The sequence below is a fragment of the Cyanistes caeruleus genome, chromosome 31 (assembly GCF_971803275.1).
Source record: "Cyanistes caeruleus chromosome 31, bCyaCae1.hap1.1, whole genome shotgun sequence".
NCBI lineage: Eukaryota > Metazoa > Chordata > Aves > Passeriformes > Paridae > Cyanistes > Cyanistes caeruleus.
Window position 1 is genome coordinate 839,821 of NC_141731.1, and position 16,011 is coordinate 855,831.

The 16,011-nt window shown below is 50.3% G+C and overlaps 1 long non-coding RNA gene across 1 annotated transcript; it reads right to left on the reverse strand.

The window, feature by feature from the left end:
• Positions 1 to 6,903: 6,903 nt before the first annotated feature.
• On the reverse strand, positions 6,904 to 15,732 carry LOC147648667 (uncharacterized). The gene is made up of 5 exons (XR_015279959.1): positions 15,563 to 15,732; positions 12,423 to 15,468; positions 12,095 to 12,328; positions 8,947 to 11,802; positions 6,904 to 8,654 (listed from the first exon to the last, which is right to left on the reverse strand). It is a non-coding gene; the product is annotated as an uncharacterized LOC147648667 (long non-coding RNA).
• Positions 15,733 to 16,011: the final 279 nt, after the last annotated feature.

A 16,011-nucleotide genomic window follows, 5' to 3' on the forward strand; every position in this document is an offset into this window, starting at 1 on the left:
GTGGCCGTTGCTGGATGCTGGAAGTTCTAGCTGGAGCGTGCACTGTGACATCACCGCCAGGAGTTCAGGCCCAGGCTGAAGAGGACAACGGAGACCGTAGAATGAATGATGGAATCCCTGGGTGCTTGGGCTTGGAAGGGACCCTAAAGACCATCTTGTTCCAAGCGGAGCAATCTTCGCCCAGAATAGGTTGCTCAGAGCCCCGCTCCCAGCTGGCCTTGGATGTTGCCAAGGATGGAGCATCCCCAGCCTCTGTGCACAGCCTGGGCCAGTGGCCCAGCAGCCTGAGTGGAAAAGAGCAGCTTCATTAGATCCAACTTCAAGCTCACTCCTGCAGTTGAAGGGCTTCTCCTCTCTGTGCCCATCTTTCCTAGAGCTGCAGGGAGGCCTCGCCAGCCCCCTTCTCTTTCCAGGCTGAGCATCCCCAGCCCCACACGGACAGCAGTCCGATGCGTGGCAGTCAAGGCTAAAGGGTAGCAAATGGCTACATCAGGAAGTGAGAGATGGAAGCTTTTGGAGATGGAAGCTTTACCTCTAAATGTAGAAAAGAAAGCAAAGTGGAGGGGGAAATGGTGGGACTCTGGCTCTGTTCTAACTGGCGAAGATTTTCTTTTCTTCTTTTCTGTCGTGCTAACCCAAGTTTTGTTGTTTGAAAGGAGGTTTAGCAAAATATCCATCGTCTTCTCCACTGCTGAAACACTGAACAACATCTGGGCAGGCTGAGGATGCAGAGCAAAACCTGCAAATATCTACTGCTGATCGTGATCCTGAGGAATGCAGCTAAAGCCAGCCAAAAGCAATTTCTGGAAAGTCAAGCCTGCTTTACGTTTTCTGGAGTTTGGTTGTGCCAACTTCATCAGTCATTTCTAAAAAAGGAAAAGAAACTCCAAGCAAAAGAGAGAAAAACACAAAGAAACCAACCCAAAGAAACCAATCAAACAAACAGATAAAACACCCCCAATCAAACCAAAGGCAATGAGAAGTTAGGACTAGTTGTAAGGATATCACAGCAAGGCGAATGGCTGCTTCCTACTTGGATCACCATCCAAAGCCACCTAGAACAACTTCTCCAAAACATACCCAACAGGAGAAATGGAAAAAGTGATCCATGGCAGCTCTGCATTGTGGTGAAGGATGAGCATGCAGTGGTCCAGATGCAGCACTGCCCACCCTCCAGGCTGCTGTTTGCTCTGCTGAAAGACTCTTGCAGGACTGTGGCCCCTCTCCATGCAATGGAAATCATTGCCACAGCTCTCAGTTGAGGCTCTGGCATTTCCAGAGCCAGATTCAGGCACAATCCTACTGCCTGCTGAGCATCTGGGAAAGCTGCTGAGCATCTTCAGGCCTAGAAGCACAAAAGAGCTCAGGCTCTCCCCGAACTGGGTTTTCAGGGCAGCTTTCCATATCTCTGCAAGATTTCTTCAGCCCTCAACACGTCTGACTTTATGATGTCCAACGATGCATTTGGCTTTCTTCCGTCCTCTTGTGTGCCCGTGAGTAACCTTCCACGTGGATGAAGGAGATTGTGTACAGGACAATTGATTGCGGCATTGCCATTTGGCTTCATTGTCACTCAGTTGAACACGGTCCTTATCTAAGAAGGACTTCCAAGAAATGGGTAGGAGTTTTGGCTGTGAGAGGAGCAGAAAGCACATTTTCTACAGCAAATTGCTAGCTGATGCACTTTCCTCCCTGCCAAAATAGTGATTGCCATTCATCTTCCTGGGAAGAATGTAAAGACCCATTCAGAGATGCCAGGTTCAGCTGGCCTGTGGCTTTGTGTACCTCATTTCACATGTCCAATTTCACAAGGGCCACTAAAAGAGGCTCATGTTTGCCTTGCTACCCACAAGTGCTGTAGGTATTTCCAGGAGAAGAGGGAAAACATCGCTGTCCTGTGGTGTGGTAGAAATGCCACCACAACTGTGATTGTGTGAGCAAAGCCAGCCAGTGCTTTTTGGGGCAGCAGCAGCAGCTGAGAGTGTGGCAGAGCGGTTTTGACACTCTTTTTAGAGTCCTGCAAACATTGTTCCCGAAACAACCCACAGCTTTGCAAACGTGCCCGAAGAAAATGCAAAGAGAACTGGGGTGTGAAAATCAAAGACTGTTTATCTGTAGAAGAAAAGGAACAAGAATGAACTACACCACATATTTACACTGTAAGAATATTGGTAACAACAACAACAACAACAACAACAAACTATAGAACCTATTTACCTGAGAACAGATCTAACAAAACTCTATGAAACGTATTTACAGGCAACTTAAACAAACTCTAACACTTCTATCCTGAACACAACAACTGTAAAACGTATGTACAGTAGGGTGGCATCTGTGTCTGTGATGTCCCTAAGTCCTGGAAGGAAAAACAAGTAGCACGGTCAGTGCAGTCAGGCACGGAAGGGTGTTCCATGTGCTGCCGGGCTGGGACACTGGCCCAGTGGGACTCTGCTGCCAGAAGGGAGCCTGGCTGGGGGCTGTGGCCCAGGCACTGGAACAGGGCTTGTATGGCCCACAGCAAGCCCAGGCCAGGCCAGGGATGGCCAGCAGAATCCAGTGCATGGGCTAGCGTGTCCCTGAGCAGGAAGTTCCCAGCCTGGCCCCAGGCTGGCAGCAGGGGACCCACTCTGCCTGTGGGGAGCACCTGCCTGTTCTGCTGCTGGCATCGGTCTTCATCCCAAGACCATGTTTTCCTCCTTGTCTTTTAGATCAATATCCATCTCTTCAATATAATCTTTCGTTTCCACCTCCATCTCTTCCTCTGTCTCGTACATATCCACATCCATCTCTTCCTCTCCAGTATCCTCTCCGTCCACTTCCATGGCTTCTTCTCTATCAGTCTGTGTATCGACGTCCGTCTCCTCCTCTCGGTCTGTGCCAGCCTGCAGAGGTAGCAAAATTTCCCAGCCTGTCCCACAGAGCTCCAGCCCAGCCAGGCAGCTGCGGGGTGTCCGCCTCCGTGGAATAGTACCATACCTCTTTTGGAACAAATGCAGACATCCTGCAGGGATGGAGAGCAAAATCCAAGCGATGGGGAGCTTTGGGGACTGCTGGGGGAATCAGGGAGCAGGTGGCAACAAGGTGACAGGGGTAGGCTTGGAGCAGGGTGAATGAAGAGCGTGCTGGCACAAGGAGCCAAGGGTTGTGTTGTGGCCGTTGCTGGATGCTGGAAGTTCTAGCTGGAGCGTGCACTGTGACATCACCGCCAGGAGTTCAGGCCCAGGCTGAAGAGGACAACGGAGACCGTAGAATGAATGATGGAATCCCTGGGTGCTTGGGCTTGGAAGGGACCCTAAAGACCATCTTGTTCCAAGCGGAGCAATCTTCGCCCAGAATAGGTTGCTCAGAGCCCCGCTCCCAGCTGGCCTTGGATGTTGCCAAGGATGGAGCATCCCCAGCCTCTGTGCACAGCCTGGGCCAGTGGCCCAGCAGCCTGAGTGGAAAAGAGCAGCTTCATTAGATCCAACTTCAAGCTCACTCCTGCAGTTGAAGGGCTTCTCCTCTCTGTGCCCATCTTTCCTAGAGCTGCAGGGAGGCCTCGCCAGCCCCCTTCTCTTTCCAGGCTGAGCATCCCCAGCCCCACACGGACAGCAGTCCGATGCGTGGCAGTCAAGGCTAAAGGGTAGCAAATGGCTACATCAGGAAGTGAGAGATGGAAGCTTTTGGAGATGGAAGCTTTACCTCTAAATGTAGAAAAGAAAGCAAAGTGGAGGGGGAAATGGTGGGACTCTGGCTCTGTTCTAACTGGCGAAGATTTTCTTTTCTTCTTTTCTGTCGTGCTAACCCAAGTTTTGTTGTTTGAAAGGAGGTTTAGCAAAATATCCATCGTCTTCTCCACTGCTGAAACACTGAACAACATCTGGGCAGGCTGAGGATGCAGAGCAAAACCTGCAAATATCTACTGCTGATCGTGATCCTGAGGAATGCAGCTAAAGCCAGCCAAAAGCAATTTCTGGAAAGTCAAGCCTGCTTTACGTTTTCTGGAGTTTGGTTGTGCCAACTTCACCAGTCATTTCTAAAAAAGGAAAAGAAACTCCAAGCAAAAGAGAGAAAAACACAAAGAAACCAACCCAAAGAAACCAATCAAACAAACAGATAAAACACCCCCAATCAAACCAAAGGCAATGAGAAGTTAGGACTAGTTGTAAGGATATCACAGCAAGGCGAATGGCTGCTTCCTACTTGGATCACCATCCAAAGCCACCTAGAACAACTTCTCCAAAACATACCCAACAGGAGAAATGGAAAAAGTGATCCATGGCAGCTCTGCATTGTGGTGAAGGATGAGCATGCAGTGGTCCAGATGCAGCACTGCCCACCCTCCAGGCTGCTGTTTGCTCTGCTGAAAGACTCTTGCAGGACTGTGGCCCCTCTCCATGCAATGGAAATCATTGCCACAGCTCTCAGTTGAGGCACTGGCATTTCCAGAGCCAGATTCAGGCACAATCCTACTGCCTGCTGAGCATCTGGGAAAGCTGCTGAGCATCTTCAGGCCTAGAAGCACAAAAGAGCTCAGGCTCTCCCCGAACTGGGTTTTCAGGGCAGCTTTCCATATCTCTGCAAGATTTCTTCAGCCCTCAACACGTCTGACTTTATGATGTCCAACGATGCATTTGGGTTTCTTCCGTCCTCTTGTGTGCCCGTGAGTAACCTTCCACGTGGATGAAGGAGATTGTGTACAGGACAATTGATTGCGGCATTGCCATTTGGCTTCATTGTCACTCAGTTGAACACGGTCCTTATCTAAGAAGGACTTCCAAGAAATGGGTAGGAGTTTTGGCTGTGAGAGGAGCAGAAAGCACATTTTCTACAGCAAATTGCTAGCTGATGCACTTTCCTCCCTGCCAAAATAGTGATTGCCATTCATCTTCCTGGGAAGAATGTAAAGACCCATTCAGAGATGCCAGGTTCAGCTGGCCTGTGGCTTTGTGTACCTCATTTCACATGTCCAATTTCACAAGGGCCACTAAAAGAGGCTCATGTTTGCCTTGCTACCCACAAGTGCTGTAGGTATTTCCAGGAGAAGAGGGAAAACATCGCTGTCCTGTGGTGTGGTAGAAATGCCACCACAACTGTGATTGTGTGAGCAAAGCCAGCCAGTGCTTTTTGGGGCAGCAGCAGCAGCTGAGAGTGTGGCAGAGCGGTTTTGACACTCTTTTTAGAGTCCTGCAAACATTGTTCCCGAAACAACCCACAGCTTTGCAAACGTGCCCGAAGAAAATGCAAAGAGAACTGGGGTGTGAAAATCAAAGACTGTTTATCTGTAGAAGAAAAGGAACAAGAATGAACTACACCACATATTTACACTGTAAGAATATTGGTAACAACAACAACAACAACAACAACAAACTATAGAACCTATTTACCTGAGAACAGATCTAACAAAACTCTATGAAACGTATTTACAGGCAACTTAAACAAACTCTAACACTTCTATCCTGAACACAACAACTGTAAAACGTATGTACAGTAGGGTGGCATCTGTGTCTGTGATGTCCCTAAGTCCTGGAAGGAAAAACAAGTAGCACGGTCAGTGCAGTCAGGCACGGAAGGGTGTTCCATGTGCTGCCGGGCTGGGACACTGGCCCAGTGGGACTCTGCTGCCAGAAGGGAGCCTGGCTGGGGGCTGTGGCCCAGGCACTGGAACAGGGCTTGTATGGCCCACAGCAAGCCCAGGCCAGGCCAGGGATGGCCAGCAGAATGCAGTGCATGGGCTAGCGTGTCCCTGAGCAGGAAGTTCCCAGCCTGGCCCCAGGCTGGCAGCAGGGGACCCACTCTGCCTGTGGGGAGCACCTGCCTGTTCTGCTGCTGGCATCGGTCTTCATCCCAAGACCATGTCTTCCTCCTTGTCTTTTAGATCAATATCCATCTCTTCAATATAATCTTTCGTTTCCACCTCCATCTCTTCCTCTGTCTCGTACATATCCACATCCATCTCTTCCTCTCCAGTATCCTCTCCGTCCACTTCCATGGCTTCTTCTCTATCAGTCTGTGTATCGACGTCCGTCTCCTCCTCTCGGTCTGTGCCAGCCTGCAGAGGTAGCAAAATTTCCCAGCCTGTCCCACAGAGCTCCAGCCCAGCCAGGCAGCTGCGGGGTGTCCGCCTCCGTGGAATAGTACCATACCTCTTTTGGAACAAATGCAGACATCCTGCAGGGATGGAGAGCAAAATCCAAGCGATGGGGAGCTTTGGGGACTGCTGGGGGAATCAGGGAGCAGGTGGCAACAAGGTGACAGGGGTAGGCTTGGAGCAGGGTGAATGAAGAGCGTGCTGGCACAAGGAGCCAAGGGTTGTGTTGTGGCCGTTGCTGGATGCTGGAAGTTCTAGCTGGAGCGTGCACTGTGACATCACCGCCAGGAGTTCAGGCCCAGGCTGAAGAGGACAACGGAGACCGTAGAATGAATGATGGAATCCCTGGGTGCTTGGGCTTGGAAGGGACCCTAAAGACCATCTTGTTCCAAGCGGAGCAATCTTCGCCCAGAATAGGTTGCTCAGAGCCCCGCTCCCAGCTGGCCTTGGATGTTGCCAAGGATGGAGCATCCCCAGCCTCTGTGCACAGCCTGGGCCAGTGGCCCAGCAGCCTGAGTGGAAAAGAGCAGCTTCATTAGATCCAACTTCAAGCTCACTCCTGCAGTTGAAGGGCTTCTCCTCTCTGTGCCCATCTTTCCTAGAGCTGCAGGGAGGCCTCGCCAGCCCCCTTCTCTTTCCAGGCTGAGCATCCCCAGCCCCACACGGACAGCAGTCCGATGCGTGGCAGTCAAGGCTAAAGGGTAGCAAATGGCTACATCAGGAAGTGAGAGATGGAAGCTTTTGGAGATGGAAGCTTTACCTCTAAATGTAGAAAAGAAAGCAAAGTGGAGGGGGAAATGGTGGGACTCTGGCTCTGTTCTAACTGGCGAAGATTTTCTTTTCTTCTTTTCTGTCGTGCTAACCCAAGTTTTGTTGTTTGAAAGGAGGTTTAGCAAAATATCCATCGTCTTCTCCACTGCTGAAACACTGAACAACATCTGGGCAGGCTGAGGATGCAGAGCAAAACCTGCAAATATCTACTGCTGATCGTGATCCTGAGGAACGCAGCTAAAGCCAGCCAAAAGCAATTTCTGGAAAGTCAAGCCTGCTTTACGTTTTCTGGAGTTTGGTTGTGCCAACTTCATCAGTCATTTCTAAAAAAGGAAAAGAAACTCCAAGCAAAAGAGAGAAAAACACAAAGAAACCAACCCAAAGAAACCAATCAAACAAACAGATAAAACACCCCCAATCAAACCAAAGGCAATGAGAAGTTAGGACTAGTTGTAAGGATATCACAGCAAGGCGAATGGCTGCTTCCTACTTGGATCACCATCCAAAGCCACCTAGAACAACTTCTCCAAAACATACCCAACAGGAGAAATGGAAAAAGTGATCCATGGCAGCTCTGCATTGTGGTGAAGGATGAGCATGCAGTGGTCCAGATGCAGCACTGCCCACCCTCCAGGCTGCTGTTTGCTCTGCTGAAAGACTCTTGCAGGACTGTGGCCCCTCTCCATGCAATGGAAATCATTGCCACAGCTCTCAGTTGAGGCTCTGGCATTTCCAGAGCCAGATTCAGGCACAATCCTACTGCCTGCTGAGCATCTGGGAAAGCTGCTGAGCATCTTCAGGCCTAGAAGCACAAAAGAGCTCAGGCTCTCCCCGAACTGGGTTTTCAGGGCAGCTTTCCATATCTCTGCAAGATTTCTTCAGCCCTCAACACGTCTGACTTTATGATGTCCAACGATGCATTTGGCTTTCTTCCGTCCTCTTGTGTGCCCGTGAGTAACCTTCCACGTGGATGAAGGAGATTGTGTACAGGACAATTGATTGCGGCATTGCCATTTGGCTTCATTGTCACTCAGTTGAACACGGTCCTTATCTAAGAAGGACTTCCAAGAAATGGGTAGGAGTTTTGGCTGTGAGAGGAGCAGAAAGCACATTTTCTACAGCAAATTGCTAGCTGATGCACTTTCCTCCCTGCCAAAATAGTGATTGCCATTCATCTTCCTGGGAAGAATGTAAAGACCCATTCAGAGATGCCAGGTTCAGCTGGCCTGTGGCTTTGTGTACCTCATTTCACATGTCCAATTTCACAAGGGCCACTAAAAGAGGCTCATGTTTGCCTTGCTACCCACAAGTGCTGTAGGTATTTCCAGGAGAAGAGGGAAAACATCGCTGTCCTGTGGTGTGGTAGAAATGCCACCACAACTGTGATTGTGTGAGCAAAGCCAGCCAGTGCTTTTTGGGGCAGCAGCAGCAGCTGAGAGTGTGGCAGAGCGGTTTTGACACTCTTTTTAGAGTCCTGCAAACATTGTTCCCGAAACAACCCACAGCTTTGCAAACGTGCCCGAAGAAAATGCAAAGAGAACTGGGGTGTGAAAATCAAAGACTGTTTATCTGTAGAAGAAAAGGAACAAGAATGAACTACACCACATATTTACACTGTAAGAATATTGGTAACAACAACAACAACAACAACAACAAACTATAGAACCTATTTACCTGAGAACAGATCTAACAAAACTCTATGAAACGTATTTACAGGCAACTTAAACAAACTCTAACACTTCTATCCTGAACACAACAACTGTAAAACGTATGTACAGTAGGGTGGCATCTGTGTCTGTGATGTCCCTAAGTCCTGGAAGGAAAAACAAGTAGCACGGTCAGTGCAGTCAGGCACGGAAGGGTGTTCCATGTGCTGCCGGGCTGGGACACTGGCCCAGTGGGACTCTGCTGCCAGAAGGGAGCCTGGCTGGGGGCTGTGGCCCAGGCACTGGAACAGGGCTTGTATGGCCCACAGCAAGCCCAGGCCAGGCCAGGGATGGCCAGCAGAATCCAGTGCATGGGCTAGCGTGTCCCTGAGCAGGAAGTTCCCAGCCTGGCCCCAGGCTGGCAGCAGGGGACCCACTCTGCCTGTGGGGAGCACCTGCCTGTTCTGCTGCTGGCATCGGTCTTCATCCCAAGACCATGTCTTCCTCCTTGTCTTTTAGATCAATATCCATCTCTTCAATATAATCTTTCGTTTCCACCTCCATCTCTTCCTCTGTCTCGTACATATCCACATCCATCTCTTCCTCTCCAGTATCCTCTCCGTCCACTTCCATGGCTTCTTCTCTATCAGTCTGTGTATCGACGTCCGTCTCCTCCTCTCCGTCTGTGCCAGCCTGCAGAGGTAGCAAAATTTCCCAGCCTGTCCCACAGAGCTCCAGCCCAGCCAGGCAGCTGCGGGGTGTCCGCCTCCGTGGAATAGTACCATAGCTCTTTTGGAACAAATGCAGACATCCTGCAGGGATGGAGAGCAAAATCCAAGCGATGGGGAGCTTTGGGGACTGCTGGGGGAATCAGGGAGCAGGTGGCAACAAGGTGACAGGGGTAGGCTTGGAGCAGGGTGAATGAAGAGCGTGCTGGCACAAGGAGCCAAGGGTTGTGTTGTGGCCGTTGCTGGATGCTGGAAGTTCTAGCTGGAGCGTGCACTGTGACATCACCGCCAGGAGTTCAGGCCCAGGCTGAAGAGGACAACGGAGACCGTAGAATGAATGATGGAATCCCTGGGTGCTTGGGCTTGGAAGGGACCCTAAAGACCATCTTGTTCCAAGCGGAGCAATCTTCGCCCAGAATAGGTTGCTCAGAGCCCCGCTCCCAGCTGGCCTTGGATGTTGCCAAGGATGGAGCATCCCCAGCCTCTGTGCACAGCCTGGGCCAGTGGCCCAGCAGCCTGAGTGGAAAAGAGCAGCTTCATTAGATCCAACTTCAAGCTCACTCCTGCAGTTGAAGGGCTTCTCCTCTCTGTGCCCATCTTTCCTAGAGCTGCAGGGAGGCCTCGCCAGCCCCCTTCTCTTTCCAGGCTGAGCATCCCCAGCCCCACACGGACAGCAGTCCGATGCGTGGCAGTCAAGGCTAAAGGGTAGCAAATGGCTACATCAGGAAGTGAGAGATGGAAGCTTTTGGAGATGGAAGCTTTACCTCTAAATGTAGAAAAGAAAGCAAAGTGGAGGGGGAAATGGTGGGACTCTGGCTGTGTTCTAACTGGCGAAGATTTTCTTTTCTTCTTTTCTGTCGTGCTAACCCAAGTTTTGTTGTTTGAAAGGAGGTTTAGCAAAATATCCATCGTCTTCTCCACTGCTGAAACACTGAACAACATCTGGGCAGGCTGAGGATGCAGAGCAAAACCTGCAAATATCTACTGCTGATCGTGATCCTGGGGAATGCAGCTAAAGCCAGCCAAAAGCAATTTCTGGAAAGTCAAGCCTGCTTTACGTTTTCTGGAGTTTGGTTGTGCCAACTTCACCAGTCATTTCTAAAAAAGGAAAAGAAACTCCAAGCAAAAGAGAGAAAAACACAAAGAAACCAACCCAAAGAAACCAATCAAACAAACAGATAAAACACCCCCAATCAAACCAAAGGCAATGAGAAGTTAGGACTAGTTGTAAGGATATCACAGCAGGCGAATGGCTGCTTCCTACTTGGATCACCATCCAAAGCCACCTAGAACAACTTCTCCAAAACATACCCAACAGGAGAAATGGAAAAAGTGATCCATGGCAGCTCTGCATTGTGGTGAAGGATGAGCATGCAGTGGTCCAGATGCAGCACTGCCCACCCTCCAGGCTGCTGTTTGCTCTGCTGAAAGACTCTTGCAGGACTGTGGCCCCTCTCCATGCAATGGAAATCATTGCCACAGCTCTCAGTTGAGGCACTGGCTTTTCCAGAGCCAGATTCAGGCACAATCCTACTGCCTGCTGAGCATCTGGGAAAGGTGCTGAGCATCTTCAGGCCTAGAAGCACAAAAGAGCTCAGGCTCTCCCCGAACTGGGTTTTCAGGGCAGCTTTCCATATCTCTGCAAGATTTCTTCAGCCCTCAACACGTCTGACTTTATGATGTCCAACGATGCATTTGGCTTTCTTCCGTCCTCTTGTGTGCCCGTGAGTAACCTTCCACGTGGATGAAGGAGATTGTGTACAGGACAATTGATTGCGGCATTGCCATTTGGCTTCATTGTCACTCAGTTGAACACGGTCCTTATCTAAGAAGGACTTCCAAGAAATGGGTAGGAGTTTTGGCTGTGAGAGGAGCAGAAAGCACATTTTCTACAGCAAATTGCTAGCTGATGCACTTTCCTCCCTGCCAAAATAGTGATTGCCATTCATCTTCCTGGGAAGAATGTAAAGACCCATTCAGAGATGCCAGGTTCAGCTGGCCTGTGGCTTTGTGTACCTCATTTCACATGTCCAATTTCACAAGGGCCACTAAAAGAGGCTCATGTTTGCCTTGCTACCCACAAGTGCTGTAGGTATTTCCAGGAGAAGAGGGAAAACATCGCTGTCCTGTGGTGTGGTAGAAATGCCACCACAACTGTGATTGTGTGAGCAAAGCCAGCCAGTGCTTTTTGGGGCAGCAGCAGCAGCTGAGAGTGTGGCAGAGCGGTTTTGACACTCTTTTTAGAGTCCTGCAAACATTGTTCCCGAAACAACCCACAGCTTTGCAAACGTGCCCGAAGAAAATGCAAAGAGAACTGGGGTGTGAAAATCAAAGACTGTTTATCTGTAGAAGAAAAGGAACAAGAATGAACTACACCACATATTTACACTGTAAGAATATTGGTAACAACAACAACAACAACAACAACAAACTATAGAACCTATTTACCTGAGAACAGATCTAACAAAACTCTATGAAACGTATTTACAGGCAACTTAAACAAACTCTAACACTTCTATCCTGAACACAACAACTGTAAAACGTATGTACAGTAGGGTGGCATCTGTGTCTGTGATGTCCCTAAGTCCTGGAAGGAAAAACAAGTAGCACGGTCAGTGCAGTCAGGCACGGAAGGGTGTTCCATGTGCTGCCGGGCTGGGACACTGGCCCAGTGGGACTCTGCTGCCAGAAGGGAGCCTGGCTGGGGGCTGTGGCCCAGGCACTGGAACAGGGCTTGTATGGCCCACAGCAAGCCCAGGCCAGGCCAGGGATGGCCAGCAGAATCCAGTGCATGGGCTAGCGTGTCCCTGAGCAGGAAGTTCCCAGCCTGGCCCCAGGCTGGCAGCAGGGGACCCACTCTGCCTGTGGGGAGCACCTGCCTGTTCTGCTGCTGGCATCGGTCTTCATCCCAAGACCATGTCTTCCTCCTTGTCTTTTAGATCAATATCCATCTCTTCAATATAATCTTTCGTTTCCACCTCCATCTCTTCCTCTGTCTCGTACATATCCACATCCATCTCTTCCTCTCCAGTATCCTCTCCGTCCACTTCCATGGCTTCTTCTCTATCAGTCTGTGTATCGACGTCCGTCTCCTCCTCTCCGTCTGTGCCAGCCTGCAGAGGTAGCAAAATTTCCCAGCCTGTCCCACAGAGCTCCAGCCCAGCCAGGCAGCTGCGGGGTGTCCGCCTCCGTGGAATAGTACCATACCTCTTTTGGAACAAATGCAGACATCCTGCAGGGATGGAGAGCAAAATCCAAGCGATGGGGAGCTTTGGGGACTGCTGGGGGAATCAGGGAGCAGGTGGCAACAAGGTGACAGGGGTAGGCTTGGAGCAGGGTGAATGAAGAGCGTGCTGGCACAAGGAGCCAAGGGTTGTGTTGTGGCCGTTGCTGGATGCTGGAAGTTCTAGCTGGAGCGTGCACTGTGACATCACCGCCAGGAGTTCAGGCCCAGGCTGAAGAGGACAACGGAGACCGTAGAATGAATGATGGAATCCCTGGGTGCTTGGGCTTGGAAGGGACCCTAAAGACCATCTTGTTCCAAGCGGAGCAATCTTCGCCCAGAATAGGTTGCTCAGAGCCCCGCTCCCAGCTGGCCTTGGATGTTGCCAAGGATGGAGCATCCCCAGCCTCTGTGCACAGCCTGGGCCAGTGGCCCAGCAGCCTGAGTGGAAAAGAGCAGCTTCATTAGATCCAACTTCAAGCTCACTCCTGCAGTTGAAGGGCTTCTCCTCTCTGTGCCCATCTTTCCTAGAGCTGCAGGGAGGCCTCGCCAGCCCCCTTCTCTTTCCAGGCTGAGCATCCCCAGCCCCACACGGACAGCAGTCCGATGCGTGGCAGTCAAGGCTAAAGGGTAGCAAATGGCTACATCAGGAAGTGAGAGATGGAAGCTTTTGGAGATGGAAGCTTTACCTCTAAATGTAGAAAAGAAAGCAAAGTGGAGGGGGAAATGGTGGGACTCTGGCTCTGTTCTAACTGGCGAAGATTTTCTTTTCTTCTTTTCTGTCGTGCTAACCCAAGTTTTGTTGTTTGAAAGGAGGTTTAGCAAAATATCCATCGTCTTCTCCACTGCTGAAACACTGAACAACATCTGGGCAGGCTGAGGATGCAGAGCAAAACCTGCAAATATCTACTGCTGATCGTGATCCTGAGGAATGCAGCTAAAGCCAGCCAAAAGCAATTTCTGGAAAGTCAAGCCTGCTTTACGTTTTCTGGAGTTTGGTTGTGCCAACTTCACCAGTCATTTCTAAAAAAGGAAAAGAAACTCCAAGCAAAACAGAGAAAAACACAAAGAAACCAACCCAAAGAAACCAATCAAACAAACAGATAAAACACCCCCAATCAAACCAAAGGCAATGAGAAGTTAGGACTAGTTGTAAGGATATCACAGCAAGGCGAATGGCTGCTTCCTACTTGGATCACCATCCAAAGCCACCTAGAACAACTTCTCCAAAACATACCCAACAGGAGAAATGGAAAAAGTGATCCATGGCAGCTCTGCATTGTGGTGAAGGATGAGCATGCAGTGGTCCAGATGCAGCACTGCCCACCCTCCAGGCTGCTGTTTGCTCTGCTGAAAGACTCTTGCAGGACTGTGGCCCCTCTCCATGCAATGGAAATCATTGCCACAGCTCTCAGTTGAGGCACTGGCATTTCCAGAGCCAGATTCAGGCACAATCCTACTGCCTGCTGAGCATCTGGGAAAGGTGCTGAGCATCTTCAGGCCTAGAAGCACAAAAGAGCTCAGGCTCTCCCCGAACTGGGTTTTCAGGGCAGCTTTCCATATCTCTGCAAGATTTCTTCAGCCCTCAACACGTCTGACTTTATGATGTCCAACGATGCATTTGGGTTTCTTCCGTCCTCTTGTGTGCCCGTGAGTAACCTTCCACGTGGATGAAGGAGATTGTGTACAGGACAATTGATTGCGGCATTGCCATTTGGCTTCATTGTCACTCAGTTGAACACGGTCCTTATCTAAGAAGGACTTCCAAGAAATGGGTAGGAGTTTTGGCTGTGAGAGGAGCAGAAAGCACATTTTCTACAGCAAATTGCTAGCTGATGCACTTTCCTCCCTGCCAAAATAGTGATTGCCATTCATCTTCCTGGGAAGAATGTAAAGACCCATTCAGAGATGCCAGGTTCAGCTGGCCTGTGGCTTTGTGTACCTCATTTCACATGTCCAATTTCACAAGGGCCACTAAAAGAGGCTCATGTTTGCCTTGCTACCCACAAGTGCTGTAGGTATTTCCAGGAGAAGAGGGAAAACATCGCTGTCCTGTGGTGTGGTAGAAATGCCACCACAACTGTGATTGTGTGAGCAAAGCCAGCCAGTGCTTTTTGGGGCAGCAGCAGCAGCTGAGAGTGTGGCAGAGCGGTTTTGACACTCTTTTTAGAGTCCTGCAAACATTGTTCCCGAAACAACCCACAGCTTTGCAAACGTGCCCGAAGAAAATGCAAAGAGAACTGGGGTGTGAAAATCAAAGACTGTTTATCTGTAGAAGAAAAGGAACAAGAATGAACTACACCACATATTTACACTGTAAGAATATTGGTAACAACAACAACAACAAACTATAGAACCTATTTACCTGAGAACAGATCTAACAAAACTCTATGAAACGTATTTACAGGCAACTTAAACAAACTCTAACACTTCTATCCTGAACACAACAACTGTAAAACGTATGTACAGTAGGGTGGCATCTGTGTCTGTGATGTCCCTAAGTCCTGGAAGGAAAAACAAGTAGCACGGTCAGTGCAGTCAGGCACGGAAGGGTGTTCCATGTGCTGCCGGGCTGGGACACTGGCCCAGTGGGACTCTGCTGCCAGAAGGGAGCCTGGCTGGGGGCTGTGGCCCAGGCACTGGAACAGGGCTTGTATGGCCCACAGCAAGCCCAGGCCAGGCCAGGGATGGCCAGCAGAATCCAGTGCATGGGCTAGCGTGTCCCTGAGCAGGAAGTTCCCAGCCTGGCCCCAGGCTGGCAGCAGGGGACCCACTCTGCCTGTGGGGAGCACCTGCCTGTTCTGCTGCTGGCATCGGTCTTCATCCCAAGACCATGTCTTCCTCCTTGTCTTTTAGATCAATATCCATCTCTTCAATATAATCTTTCGTTTCCACCTCCATCTCTTCCTCTGTCTCGTACATATCCACATCCATCTCTTCCTCTCCAGTATCCTCTCCGTCCACTTCCATGGCTTCTTCTCTATCAGTCTGTGTATCGACGTCCGTCTCCTCCTCTCCGTCTGTGCCAGCCTGCAGAGGTAGCAAAATTTCCCAGCCTGTCCCACAGAGCTCCAGCCCAGCCAGGCAGCTGCGGGGTGTCCGCCTCCGTGGAATAGTACCATACCTCTTTTGGAACAAATGCAGACATCCTGCAGGGATGGAGAGCAAAATCCAAGCGATGGGGAGCTTTGGGGACTGCTGGGGGAATCAGGGAGCAGGTGGCAACAAGGTGACAGGGGTAGGCTTGGAGCAGGGTGAATGAAGAGCGTGCTGGCACAAGGAGCCAAGGGTTGTGTTGTGGCCGTTGCTGGATGCTGGAAGTTCTAGCTGGAGCGTGCACTGTGACATCACCGCCAGGAGTTCAGGCCCAGGCTGAAGAGGACAACGGAGACCGTAGAATGAATGATGGAATCCCTGGGTGCTTGGGCTTGGAAGGGACCCTAAAGACCATCTTGTTCCAAGCGGAGCAATCTTCGCCCAGAATAGGTTGCTCAGAGCCCCGCTCCCAGCTGGCCTTGGATGTTGCCAAGGATGGAGCATCCCCAGCCTCTGTGCACAGCCTGGGCCAGTGGC